The 15,448-nt window shown below is 44.8% G+C and overlaps 1 protein-coding gene across 8 annotated transcripts in view; it reads right to left on the bottom strand.

Moving 5' to 3' along the window:
- Nucleotides 1-15,448, bottom strand: part of chd9 (chromodomain helicase DNA binding protein 9) — a 137,643-nt gene that overhangs the window by 100,120 nt on the left and 22,075 nt on the right. The window contains exon 1 of one of the 8 annotated variants that reach the window (XM_080761448.1): nucleotides 14,036-14,056. The exons of the other annotated variants lie outside the window; for them this stretch is intronic. The gene's annotated coding sequence lies outside the window, so the exon portion shown is untranslated. Of the gene's footprint in view, nucleotides 1-14,035; nucleotides 14,057-15,448 lie in introns of those variants that run through there. 8 annotated transcript variants of the gene reach the window in all.

Here is a 15,448-nt window from a genome sequence, read left to right as displayed (position 1 = left end):
ATCACAGGGCCTACATTAGTGGCCGGGGTGCTGGCTTGTTTTGCCTGCGCCGCCCTGACAGACCGGCCACTAAAACGTACCATTATATAGGGAACACAAGAGGAGAGGCTGAGAGCTGCATGCGTACATGCAGTACTGTATTGATGATGACCTGGATGTGACATCATGGCCTGGATACCAACCAGTGCTTCACAGCAGAGCCGGGCCCACATAACGCACTAGGCCATATATCGATCATTCCTAAATACATCGGTATCGCAATTAGACAGCCAAAGTGCCGCAATTTTAAACACAATAACATTGTCTAATACAGTGGTTCCCAAACTGTGGTGCGTGCACCCCTAGTGGTGGTGGTGCTATGGTTTTATTTTAAATATATGAACATATTATGACAATATATGGCAAGTATATGCAGAATATAGCCTATGCTGCATATACTGTATATGCCATATTCAGGTTAATATATGTGGATAAATAGTAAATGTATGTCTCTATATAGCTTATGCAATTTATATTTCCATGTCAGGAGGTAACAGGGGGTGCACGGCCAAAAAGGTTTGGGAACCGCTGATTTTTTAATAGACTCCAATATATTCAAAAATAAAATATATAGTTGATCTAACGAGCCCACAATACATTCACCCATGCGATGTGAATGTATTGTATAACTTTAGTTTTAACCATAATACATGAGAGGGAGTGCTAGCCAGAGTTTGCATGACAAAGATTAACACCTTGGCAAGAGCAGGGATTTAATCTGTGGCTGTTTGGTAACAGGACGGTGTGTACATATAGCCCATACATTAGCCTCATGAAAAACAATTAAACCCCCAGCTAGGGCTAGGCTAATCTAATGAGCCTTATCACTACTCCCATGTCTCTCCATTGCATGTTTAACTCCGGTTTCAGATCATCCTTGAACTTTCTTCAAAAATAGCGATACAGGCTTGACAATCATGGCTAGTTTCGGTGATGAGATTTTGCGTCGAGGGAAAAAAGAAGTAGACCTAACACAGCCCAGGGGAAATGGTTCAACAATGTATATACAGTAGGGTTAACAGAGGTCTTGAAGTCCATGAAAACAAGCAGAAATGCAGGTGTGCAAGGTTGCCGTATGAAGAAAAGAATGCAGTGATAAGTGATGCTGCAACCATACATTAAATGGTGTCATCTAATCATGATGCCAACTTAAATAAATGTTCTAATCTTTGCTGTTCCACAGGTCTGCGGTTTTGCAAATATATGTCCTCTTCTAGGTGCGAGGTCGGGCATCTGTTTCTTTGTACTACTTTGGCACAGTCGGTCATGTCAATGAAAACAACGGGTCCTTTTCCACAGCGGGGAGCACAGAGCTCAACACAGAGCTCAAACATGATGAGCGTAGGAGGACTGCAGTGTTACATAGACGACTTTGGACGTTAGTTTAACACTTTTATAAAAGGAAGGTTGGCCTAAATAAAGTCACTTAAAAACAAGACTTAATACCGCAAGCCGCGGTGTTGACCCACTTACTTATACATGCGAGTGACAAATTCTTAGCTGCAACAGCCCTAATAATAACCCTACAGACCCGCACCACCTTAACCATATCCAACCACAGCCTCAACCTATATGGCCTGGTTAATAAAATATAGATTACACTGTCAAGTCTACTGGAGGGAAAAAAAGGATTAGGCCAAGCTAATTAGGCCTGAGGCAGGCGGCCAATGTGAAGCAGGGCTTGGTGCGTGTAAGGCAAAAAAGAGAGGCAATGCTGTTAAATGACACGAGATGCGGCACACACTCCACACAGCGATGCCTACTCAACCAATTAAATACAGCATGAGGTAATAATGATCCTTTATGTGGGGACCAGACAGAGCATCTGAGGCTCAGAGAACCGTGCCTCTCTAGAGAGAAGCTCCTCTGCTGAAAGGCAGAGATGGGGGGATTATCCGACCTGACGCCCTCCAGCTGTACCACGGCCAGGCCTACAGCCTAGAGGGAGAGCGTAAACTGCACCAGAGAGACAGGCGGGATGCTGATGAGACAGCAACAGTTCACCATCACCACTATCGATAACATTACTGTAATAATAACAAGTAAGTCGCCTGAGGGAGAGAAGCGACCTCGTGCACTGGCCATATATGGAGCTTGTCTTGAGTGTACAGGGTTGGATGAGGTCAGATCTACATATGTAATGTCAGAACCGGTCAGCTCCATATATGGAGATCTAAGGGTGGGAGCGGTGGTCTTCAGTGTACAGGGCCTTAATTTTCGGGCCTGTTGAGAACTGTAGTTTTTGCCGGCTTTGGGGCAGGCCCGTCTAGAGTTTAAATGAACAGGTATCAGTCAAAAGGGAGACATCGAAGAGGAAGGATGGATGGGGTAGGATCAACATACGGAATGTCAGAACAGGTTCTGACATACAGTATATCCATATACTAATATTGATGACATCAGGGATCTCCATACAGTATATGGGCTTAATTGCGACAGCAGGTCGCATTTAATTACATCACCATCAACAACCAATAAAGTTGCTTTTACCCACCCAGCTTTACGTCACAATCAACAGCCAATCATAACCACGCCTACGGTAGGTGTGGTTATAATTGGCTGTTAATCAACCACGCCTACCATGCATACATATTACTTCTGGTCCAGCCGACCACAGTACTTGCGCGCTCTGCTCCCGCAAGTAGTAATAATAACAACAACAACAACTACAAATGCACTCTATCGAGCTGCCAACTTGCGCCATGCACACAAGTAGGCCATAAATCTGCATGATCTTCATGATATATGGAGACAGCCATATATGGAGCGTGTCACGAGGCCTGATGACAACCATATATGGAGTTGTGAGTGACGGAGCGAAGGAGTGACGGACGGGTTTTGCAGGTTAGTAATCTTAGTAATCTGCGACCTATGACCTAGAATGAGCTAAGAAAAGTTATAAAAAAATGTAAAAAAAAAGACAAAGGCATCGAACCAGTGCAGTGTTAAAAGTCCACTTATATACACGTCAATGGGCTGTGGTGCACTCAGATGGTTTTCCTTTATGCTCTACTGCGTTCACATGGGCAGATACAAAGATACAGTTGACGGTCTATCAATATAAGCCAGCGACATTAAGATACAAAGATACATCCTACATTTGTAGCTGCTGCAAAGGCTACAACAGCTACAAAGTTACAAAAAAATGATCTGGTTTCAACTTCTTCAGCTACAAAGTTACAAAGCAATACGCTGTGTAGCTTTGCATCTTTGAATCTTTTGTATCTGCCAGTGCCAGTGTCAGATGCTCTTGGATGCAATACAAGCAATTTAAGCAAACAGGAACGTGGAAGAGGTCATTCTTTCCCCTAAAAAAATCTTGGGTTGTGTAAATAATTAGTTTACCATCAAGGAATCCCTAATTACTTACAAGTTTAGGATCAATGTCCATCGCCCGCCACCAGACGAGGTTCTGAAGCTGGTTCTGGGGCTGTCACGATCATGTGGTGCAACTCCCCTAAGCTAAAACATAACATAACACCAAAAGGGATTCCCACCCAAAATGGGTTAACACGGACATAGCTGTTCCTTGGAGTGGTTGCACCAATCAAAAACTGCAATACATGATGTCGTGTTTTTGGCATTCAACATTGAAAAAATAATTTGTGCAAATGTTTGAATATAAATATATTTAATTTATAAAATAGGTATACAAAATCACACCTGTGTGAACTGAGCGGTGCAACTATACATTTATTTGTATACGGTAGTTACTACTAGTGTACTCTGTGTCACTCTACTCTGTGCTGTACTGTACTGGCCACTTTAGGTGTTGAGCACTTTTCATGCTCGGACATACAGACATGGAGACAGACATACGGACAGACATAGCTCCGTAATGGAGCAGACGCACCGCTCAAAAATACATTAAAGGAGAACTGACACGCCCCTCGGGAGCTAATAACTGCTATCAAACAATGCTATCATGATTCTGACGTCAGAGTGGCGAAAGCTTTCCCCAACGACTTCTATGCGGGCTCGCCGGGCTTGGTGGCCGTGGTAGCATAGCAACTTATGCTACTATTTTGGTGTCACATTTAGCTTGAATACTGGGTGAAAGTCTCATTCAAAAAATTAATTTTTCGCAACATTGTTCGGGTGAACTGTGTGTTTATGCTTGTTCATTGTAATAATCAATATCGCTATGATTATTTTATTTATCGCCGACGCCGCGTCGCTCCGCATGACAACATACAGTCTAGCCCGTCTCAGACGGCTATAGTGCATGACAGCGGGGAAGAGAGCTACAGACGCCCGAGGCAGATTCCGTGCCATTGCGTGTGTGTGTGTGTGTGTGCGTACACACATGCCCAGTTCAATGCGGGGACCTGACCAGAGACTATACGTCCGTCCGTCCGTGTGTGTGCAGCCTGCATCTGAGACGGGCTAGACTGTATGTTGTCATGCGGAGCGACGCGGCGTCGGCGATAAATAAAATAATCATAGCGATATTGATTATTACAATGAACAAGCATAAACACACAGTTCACCCGAACAATGTTGCGAAAAATTAATTTTTTGAATGAGACTTTCACCCAGTATTCAAGCTAAATGTGACACCAAAATAGTAGCATAAGTTGCTATGCTGTGTGTGTACACACATGCCCAGTCCCCCGTAGAGGCTCATGATCTCGTCCGCAAGACTATGCCTCGGCATAGCGATATTTATTATTACAATGAATACAAACATAAACACACTATAGTTCACTTGAACAATGTTGTGGTAACTAACTACGGTATTACAGAGTGAGAGCGAGGGTGTACATGTCAGCCTGCGGCTGAGAGGGGAAAAGAACAGTAGTCGCGCTGCTCTCACAGCGGCCAGACAACAGCAGACCGTCCGTAGTCGCGACTGTCGCGCTGCGGGGCTGAGAGGTCTCAGAGCGGGCAGACAGGGGTGTTGGCGACCGGGGGAACATGGGACTCCAGTCCAAAATTTGCGCTTGTGCTGCAGTTCCCCTAAAAAAACCCACGCCAACCTCAATTGCATTCAAACTAAGCATTTCTGGCGAAAAAATAATTTTTTTCAATTACATTTATAGCCAATATGACGCTAAATGTACCGTCAAAAACGCTAGCCTGACCTATAGCCACTTGTTGCTAGCGCCGTAGCCCCGTTTCAAACTGTTTCAAACTGTTTTCAGTCAGACCACGTGATGTGCTGTACCACCCATATTAATTTCGGGGCATGTCAGCGGACCTTTAAATATAGGCTACTGTATATATATACAGAGTACAATTCCTGTTCTAAATTTGCTAGAAATGTTGATTTTACATAGTAAAAACTTTTTTGCTGTTTGTGTGGACATTAACTTCCTTTGGATAGGTTTACTTTGTCCTGCACCCGCGACAAAATATATGGATGTGCATAACACTACCTTTTGAACTTGGCCCAAGGCTACTCCATAAAAATAATGTGAATTAATGAGCGTCAAATCCTAGTACTTTTCCACTGCTGATACCATTTCCAAATAAATGAACCATTAGATATCAGCCAACTAAGATGTCGTCTGCGACATTGATTGTTACAGGCTCAAAAAAGTACATCCATACAGGCTGTGATTAGCGCGTGTGTGCCTCCCTGTCTCAGTTATTTATAGTAAACACCCATGAAGGCCTGCTCCAACGTCCAGGCCAAGACACACACACACACACACACACACACACACACACACACACACACACACACACACACACACTGTGTTTCACACATGCTTTGCTTTTCTCATACAAACACTCTCTTTCACTCAAACACCACACACACAGACACACTTTTCCACATTAATTCCTTGCAAATGCAACCATTAGCGAGTCGCATTGGGACACCATTAGTGAAGCCGGCCGTACTAGAGGTGCTGTGTGACAGTCAGACCCCTGGCGTGCCCTCTGCTATCTCAACTGCAATGCTCTTGTTATTAAACCCTCTTGGCTTAGTGGATAGTTTAATAACCTGAAACTGTTAGCTCACGCAGTTTGCAGGTCAGCTAATTGGCTCCTTCATTTAATTAAAACAGTCACTGGCGGCCATTTCCGTGCATGATAAGAGGTTTTAAGAGTGCGCATGAATCTGCATGGGGAGGAGCGAGTATGTGGGACAACAGTTGGGTCTAGCCAAGTAGCTATGACTGTGCTGGACACCAGGGGGAGACTGTGAGCGGAGGCAGCAGGCATGGGAGGTGAGGTGTTAGTGAAGAAGAGGTCTCGACTTGGAGGCAGTCACTCTGAGCTGGCTGTAATATCAACTTAGATAGGGAGTAGGGTGCTTTAATATAATGAATTTGAAGATGGTTTACAGAGTGTGAAGTCACACACACACACACACACACACACACACACACACACACACACACACAGATTCGTCTTATATGTGCTGCCTCTTTTACCATTTCTGAACATCACAACCATGGTAGAGTGGTCTGGTAGTGGTGGTGGCTGCTGTTGGTATTGAATATTGACCTCTGCACAAATACACATTGTGAGACACGTTTTGAGTTGCATCGATGCCCAGCACTAATTCACAGAGGAGGAAGTGAAAAGACATTATTCTTCTGCCAGCACAGGAGCATGCAAGCAGGGAAGCCAGTTAGAACCACGGACCACATTCCTTGAACAGTGGCCAACCCAAAAGCTCTGTGAGGCCCATCGTGCGTGCACACACACACACACACACACACACACACACACACACACACACACACACACACACACACACACTTAACCTTATATCGTTGCTGTGGGGCAGAAACCTCTATTTTGAGCTTGTAGATCTGCTACTTTTTCCGTTTTTAAATTTAAATCCTGAAAGGTTTCCAAATGAGAGAGACTATATACTACAACAATACATTTCAAAATGTAGCATTTTCTTTTTCACTTTTTGCAAACGTTTGCCTATAATGATATGCCCAGAATAGGGCCACCGGGGTTAACGTGGTCTGAATCACTCTGCTATTGGCTAAAAGACCAAACAAAAGCAACCAGAATGGGAGTGAGCAGAATGACACTCATACCGAGGGAACCCCAAACAACACATTGGGCCTGCCATCTTCTGTGTGTCCTGTGGACAGGTTGGCTCGCTCACAGCTCTCATTATGCAGTTTGACCCTGGCAATATATAGGCTCGACCTCAGTTCTGAGGCTTGTGCACAATACCTCAGTTCTGAGGCTTGTGCACAATACCTCAGTTCTGAGGCTTGTGCACAATACCCTCAGAATATAGCCTAGTCCCCAACTGTGTCATCCAGAACAAAGAGATTTTTTTTACAGGCAGAGAGATTTGAACTAGTGTGTCTGCACCTCACTGTCAGACACCATTGGGCAGGCGCGTGTGTGTGTGTGTGTGTGTGTGTGTGTGTGTGTGTGTGTGTGTGTGTGTGTGTGTGCATGTGCATGAGTGCCTGCATGAGTGCGTGCATGTGTGACATGTAATTTGGGCATTTTTCTGGTCCCCACAGTTTTACAGTAACTACATTTTATAGTAAGGACATGCCGCTCGTGCTGCAGTACTGACTTTCGGCCACCATGTATTTTTCGCTTCAGTGTTTCCTCTCGGTGACGTCTCTATTAATATATACTCTAAACCGGTTAGGGTACGTTTTACAGTAAGGACAGGTTAGGGTACATTTTACAGTAAGGACAGGTTAGGGTATGTTTTACAGTGGGGACAGGTTAGGGTTAGTTTTACAGTAAGGACACTGTCCAACACGTGGCGGTTGGACAGTGCAGTAATTATAAATGTGTAATATTGCACACAATCTTGAAATTATTCTTCACTTTCTGTGTTCAATAGTCAGTAGTGACTGAACTAGAATTACTTTGCTTCTAAACAATCAATGAACACACACAGTTAAAGTGTTAAAGTGAGGTGAAACTCTTGTTTATGCAGGTTTTCACGTTCAGTTCAAGGAGTAAAAAGAGAATTGGAAGAAAAGAATAGAAAATAAAAAGCCTGAAAATGGCAGCATGAGCATGGTAAAAATCATGCATCAAGTATCAGTATGAAGGGTAAATGCAAATGCCTGCATTTCTACAGCGCCTTTATGTAAGGCGCTTGACAATGTGCATTACATTCACACACCAATTGACCTTATGCACACGGCTGCACACTCTTGCCAGCAAGGTGCTATAGGTGCAACTTCCCATTGACAGCCCATTCATCCAAACAGAAAAGTCCTATATAACGGAGGCCCTACAGGCAAAAAGCGTGCACTTTACGATAAAATGTATGAAATTTGGCACACAGTTAGAACATGCCATAAGTAATTTTTTTGGCTATAGGGCCATCGCAGATTTGTCCCGTGGTGACGATGGCGGAAAATGGCCACCAAATGGCCATTATTTTACAAATGCAGGTTATATAGACCACCTTGATTCTTGTGACTAATCCCACATTTTCAAGGATGAGGAATACAGTGGTACCGTTTAAGTTTGTCCTGTGACCATGGCAGCCATTTTTCAAAATGCTGTTATTTTACCAATACCTCAAGTTCTAGACAACTTAGGATCTCAAGATGGCCGCGGTCTGCATAAGGTCAATGGCAGAGGCAACCATGCAAAGGCACCGACCTGCTCATCGAGAGCAGGTCGGGGTTAGGTTCCTTGCTCAAGGACACTTCAACATGAAGCCGGAACCCCTTTTGGCGTTAGCATTACGTTATGCTTTAGCTATTTAAAAATAGCAGATCTACAAGGACGACTGACATAGAAACATAGCTTTTTCAGAAAACTGTCATTTTCAAACAGACATTTTTAGAATCTGATCTCAGGTTAGAACGGGTTAAACCATTACTGCCCTTCTCTAGCCTATAGCATTGGTTCTCAAAGTGGGATCGTTTTCTGTTCTCAAAGTGGGGTCTATTCAAAAATAGCAGATCGTGCCACGACATGAGCTTGTATCTGCTATTTTGGAAAAAAAACTTTTTAACTCAAATCTTTGCTAATGGAGGTCCTTGGCACAACATATAGTTTTGAGATGGGGAAAATACACATTAACTTGAGAAGCACTGCTCTATAGAAGTTCTTTGACCATGACGGCATAAAATAAAATGTGTCATTGTGTGAATATGGCCAATCAGCATTGACTGCACCGGATGCCACAGGTGCAATGAATAAAGATGGCCAGGCTGGATGACAGTGTTCATTAGCAGAGACAGAGGTGCTGACTGTGGAGGGGAGCTGAGAGGACGGTCCCTGAAGGCCTGTCAACAGGGATGTCAAGGAGGTTGGAAAGGGAGAGACGACTGCAGATAGCAGGAGACCAGAAGGGGAGGTAAAATGTCATTCACGGCTGCCGTTTTTGCTTTTTCTCCTTTGTACATACAGCGCATTTGTTGATGACATGTATTATTGTGCTACCGTTATTTTCCCAAATAGTAGCCCGGGCGTTTAATACACAAAAACTATTTGGACCGCCAAATCAATCAACTGCCAGGTATTAATTAGTTGTAGTCGCTACTAGTCGCTACTATAAATGATTGCCAATATACTTGAAAGTCGATTAATAAAAATGGCTCAATAGATACATGATGGAAGTTAATCTACTTTCAAGTATATTGGCAATCATTTATAGTAGCGATAACTAGTAGACAGTATTATAATTAGGGTAGGATATTAGAGCAGAGCTGTATAACTTACAGTGGTGGGGTGTTCCCAGAAATAAAAGAATAGGCAACAAAAACAATAACTTCACCTAACCAAAACCTAACCGATAACAGAGGAGGAACTACAACACTCCTTCCCGAAGGAAGCTAAAGACATGATGTCATCTCGTCGGAACCCAGGCAAAGACTGTCTCTTATAGTAGACGCTCTGAGGCCTCAGAGCGTCACCGTCCAATGAGTGTGATCAGAACCTCACGCAGCTTCTACCGGTTCTCGCGAGAGATGGCGAGTGAGAAGGGACATCTTTAGTCTGCAACTTGAAAAACGGAAAACACAGTAACAACAACAGAAGCACTGGCCGTAGTGGCACAGCGTAAACAAGGCTGCTGGTAGTCCTGGGGCCTGTTCCACGAAACTGGATTAGAGATTAAGCTGGGATTTAACAGATATCCTGGCTTAATATATCCTGGATCAGCGATTAACCGGTTTCATGAAATCTGGTTAATCTTGCCGGATTAATTTAACCAGTTAACGTGGATATGTTGAGGCTTGATTCGGTTTCATGAAAGTGATGCTACATTAGTTACCATGGAAACTAATGCTTTGGATTTAGCCTGCTCCGGACCAGACTAACAGCCAGGTTTAACCTAATCCTGATGTCTTAAAATATTGGGACCTATTGAGATGGGCCCCAAAGCGCGCAGCAGTCACAGACATTTTTTTATTTTTGTGACAGATTTTCTTAAATTTAGAATAGATATTAGGACCACAATGAATCATTTTAGCCTTAACTCATTTAGGCCTGAGGCCGATTGTAAAAACGCCTTCTAAATCCTTTCTGCAAAACTTTTACATTTATAAAAATATATATACAGTATAGAAGAGCTAATGTTACACAAAGGTGTTCCTGGATTGAAAGGAATAACAACGTATTCCAGTCCAAATGGGTTAATGTCTGACTGTACCACGTGCTACTGTATTTACATTTCTGACAAATAAAGTAGCCTATTCTATCGATCAATTGGCATTTTTCGGCACTGTCATACAATGACACTCATTATTATGGAAAAAGACCAGAACAGAGTGACGGACGAGAGGAATCAGCAGGAGACGCATTGCCAAAGCTTTACAACACCTTAATTATTGAGAGATCAGAGCCACACACACACACACACACTCACACTCACACACACACACACACACACACACACACACACACACACACACACACACACACACACACACACACACACACACACACACACACACACACACACACAATTGACTACATTTCATTCCCACTATGGCTAACCATAACCTTTAACTCTAATCCTAAACTAATTACACATAAATCATACACGAAGCCTGACACCAAGGAAACCCAGCAAGCACGGTCAGGACCTGGGCGAATTAGTGGCGTCTCGAGTGGGGCCAGATCAAGTCAAACCAAGACTAGTCAGATCTGGCCCATAATATCACCTGATTCCAACCAACATAAGTTCTGCCCACTAAGACCGACATCCTGGATGAATCAGAGGGAGTCTGATCGAGGCCTGATCAACTTAAGTCATATCATAACTAGTCAGATCTGGCTCAGAATAAGCTGTATTATTTCAACTGGTGAAGACGTCCTGGAAATGACGTAAAGATCATCCCCATATGGCCTGTGATCTGGCCTAGTCCTGAACGTCACCAGAGGCATCATCATCATCATAATGTCATCATGACGTAATTTGGCTTGCTGGGAAGGGGACCAGCAAACATGATGGCACCCCTTTCTAGGAAATCTTACACACACACGCACACACGCACGAAAAAGACCAGAACTGAGTGACGGGCGAGAGGAATCAGCAGGAGGCACATTTCCAAAGCTTCACAACCACGGTGGAGGCAGATGGCCGCCCACCCTAGAGTCGGGTTCTACTTGACGTTTCTTCCTAAGGGGGAGTTTTTCGTTACCACTGTCGCAATATTGCTTGCTCTGGGTGGATCTCTGTCGGTTTTCTGCTCTATATGTAAAGTGTCTTAAGTAAGGCCCTATACGTCCTCTCTGGGGGGGAGGGGGGGGGGTACTACCTGTGAGTGGGGAGTGTTGGCTGATGAATGAATATCAACATCCTAATACATCCTGATACTGGGGGGTCAAATTATGACAGGCAATTCCTGCTGTCAAAATATGACCCTCCAGTCAAAAAACACTTTGTTTGAAATAGACACTCATGCTTTCCAAGGTGTGATTTGGGCTGGGAGGAGGACTAAGGCCCTATACGTCCTCTTTCTTTAATGTCATTTAATCCAGCAATTAAAAAATATTATTTATTTGTTAGACTACATATGGATCCGACGCGCACGCATGCTTATTTGTCCTTTTTCTCCTACAAATGAGCCAATTTGCCTGGCAATTGCCCACGTCTGTACAAATGTTATGTTGATGCTGATGAAGCCATATTTGCTCAGCCCTTGTGAGCAGTAAACCAAATGACAGGGTTCAGCGACTTCACAGCATTAAGCCACCAAGTTGCACTACGCTTAACATCAGACACTGCATTCAAGACACGCTGGCGGTTCAAGGTTGAGGGGCAGACTAATGGGTCGCTTTGTGCAGTTGAAGTGAACCACACAAACCCTCTAGCACAGCGGTTCCCAAACCTTTTCATGTCAACGACCGCCAAATTGACACTTATCATGCCTGCGGACCCCCATTTGAAAAGACATGCCAGGGACCCCCATAAGAGAAGATTTTTACGGCTCTAGCAGTGATTCTCAACCATTGTAATGGACTCAGGACCCTCAGTATGGCATGCAATATTCTACGGACCCCCATTTAATGGGATTTCTATCTCTGAGATCCCAATTTATATTGTAAAATAAATGTTAATTTAACTCTTAGAGTGTACAAATGGAACCAAACTAACCCGTTAGGGTCCATTTGGTTCCATTTCTACACTCTGAGTTACAGACCAATGGGTCCATTTGGTTCCATTTCTACACTCTCAGAGTTACAGACCAATAAGAGCCCATTTGGTTCCAAACTATCATTTAGCTGGGGACCCCCTGGAACTGCCTGAAGGACCCCTGGGGGGCCCCCGAACCAAACTTTGGGAACCACTGCTCTAGCGTCCTCATTCGAAATAGATGAACAGTCGGCCAAAGTAGCAGATCTCCAACTTTACAACGCGTCACATTGCCAACGTGTTGTAAGCTTACAGATCAGCTATTTTAAGAGAAGAGATTTGGTGTGAAAAAGGAGGGTGGAAAATACCACAAAAAAGTTCTCAAAGGGACACTCTTTTCAAATTGATATACCGGTATATCTAAAATAAATAAAAGGAATAGATGAAACGTGTCCTTGCGGGTCCTCCAGCCCCAGTGGGTTCTCCAGTGAATCTGCCAGGTAGGGGCGGTGCATTTTGTTTTGTGTGATGATGCCACAACTACCTGATTCCCCGGCATACTATTCCATTTTTCTCACCATACCTCGTGGGATTGTGCAGCGGCATGCATGCTGAGTCAGGCTACAGTACACAGTGAGTGATGGTCTGGAGTGTCTAAAACACTGAACTTTAGTTTAATGCATTATTTGTCCTTCTCTCAGGACACTGAAGGTTGTGAAACAGAACTCAATGCTAAACTTTTCAACAAATCCTTGATTAATGACGTCTGCGTCCATGGAAACTGACAAACCAGACGTCTTTCTTCCTTGAATCAACTGAGAAAACCTGTTTGAGCTAGAAACAAATAAGTAACCTATGAGGCAACTGCCATCTCTGTGACAACACAAACTAATCAGCAGCCGACATTTAAAAGTTCATTCAAAATCAAAATGCACTGTAATGCACGGTGGCCGCTGTGTGTCAACCGCAAATACAAGGACAAATCTAACCTCCGGCTTCCTGTTCCACATGTCTTTTCTCTGCTCCACATTTGGGACATTCGTGTAACGTGGAGTTTAGTGATTCAGTCTCAACGCTGACTGGTGTGTCAACCATAAACAAGGACAATGCCTTAGTCATGCTAAGAGCCTAACAGATGACCAGGGCTTCATCATCAGTTCTATCCTTCAAACTGTGTCCCGGGTGCAGAACACTTAGTAGCCAGACGGTGGGCTTGTCTTTCGCTTTTCCCCCAGGTCTTTTTGTCAGCAACAAGGTTAACCTGAGGCCACAAAGCCTCTCATTCAAGATACACACACGCACACAGTGACACACACAGTGACACACAGTCACACACACGCACAGGGGAGGGGGGGGGCATGTATTGACTGCCGAAATCACACTCACCCCAAACCCAGCACGCCCCCCCCCCCTCCTAAAAAAAAGGAAAATAAGAGAGTAGAGTGAGATAGATGTGCACAAAGAAAAGTAGAATAGCGAGCAAGAGAGAATGCTTTATATTCTGACCTACTGTGTAGTTTGGGGCTGGCAGCGTTCCCACATGCTCCCAACAGATTCAGTCCAAGTTCAACTCTCTCCACTTCCTACTCCTCCTCCTGCCCCCCCCCCCCCCCCCCCCCCCCAACATCTCAATGCCCCACCCACCCTAAGACCTCCCCTTCCTGCCCACCCTGCACCAGCCTCTCTCTGACTTCCTGTTGCTTTGACCCCTTACTTATCCCTGCCTCCTTTCTGGCAGCTCTCCAAACAGACAGACAGATGAGACCGGATACTGACAGGGGGAGCTCGTGTGTGTGTGTGTGTGTGTGTGTGTGTCAGACAGAGATAGAGAGACATACAGAGAGGGAGCACGAGGAACAGAGAGGACTGAGTGTAAAGCAGGGAGTGGATGAGAGAAAGATAGACAAAGAGAAAGAAGCACAGAGAGATGCATGGAGAAACAGCACAGAGAGAGAGAGAGACTGAAAGCAAGTGACAGAGACACTATGTGCATGTGTGTGCGTGTGTGTGTGTGTGTGTGTGTGTGTGTGTGTGTGTGTGTGTGTGTGTGTGTGTGACTGTGTGTGTGCGCTTCCGTGCGTGCGTGCGTGCGTGACGACGTGTGACTGTGGCAGCCTATCACGACACAGCCACAGTGGGAGAAGGTTTCCCAGCGGTGGGGGCTGGGGGAGTGGCCGGCCCTCCCCCTTCTGAGGAGTGACGTGGTGTCAGGTTTCAGGGCTGGCCGTGGAGCTGCCTGACTGCCTGTCTGCCTGTCTGGCTGGGAGTTATATAAACCTTACTGTGGAAGGTTAGGAAGCGACAAAGCCAGCAATTCAGTGTGCGTGTGTGTTTGTGGGGGTGGGGGGGGCTAGACAGACAGACACCCCCCCGACCCCCTGAGCTTGACACGCACATACAAAACACACGCTCATATTATGGTGTCACCCGCCCACACAAACAGATACACACACACGCACGCACGCACACAGCCCGGAGGCCAGTGGAGGGGAGCGAGGGGAGAGTGAGTGGTGTGGTGCTATCCAGTGAGAGAATAAATCCCAAGCCAGTGCCGGCTGATGCAGGCAGGCAGGAAGCAGACACCTGCTCTGTCTCACTGTCGGGGGCCTGTTAGCGAAATACAGCTCAGTCTTCACTCTTCAGGTCTGCTCCGTTCTGGCACACACATATTTCTATTTATTTAACCAGGTGGTGCCTTTGTAGACGTGCAATACTGACCAAAAAGAAGGGAGAGGAATTACGAGAATATTATGAGCTGTACGTTGTATGATATGCAATTACTGCTTTAGCACATCACAAATAATATCATTCACAAATATTCGCTAATTAAAAATGGAGCATAGCATTCGTTCATGCAGGACACGGGAGTCTTGCACGCTTCAGCTGTAATCGGCTGTCAGTCAGCTGATTGTTTCAATC

The sequence above is a fragment of the Protomyctophum bolini genome (genome assembly GCF_963924005.1).
Source record: "Protomyctophum bolini genome assembly, chromosome: 1".
In the NCBI taxonomy this organism is placed as follows: Eukaryota; Metazoa; Chordata; class Actinopteri; order Myctophiformes; family Myctophidae; genus Protomyctophum; species Protomyctophum bolini.
The sequence above is the reverse complement of the archived record's forward strand: the minus strand, read 5'-3'. Positions and strand labels throughout refer to the sequence as shown.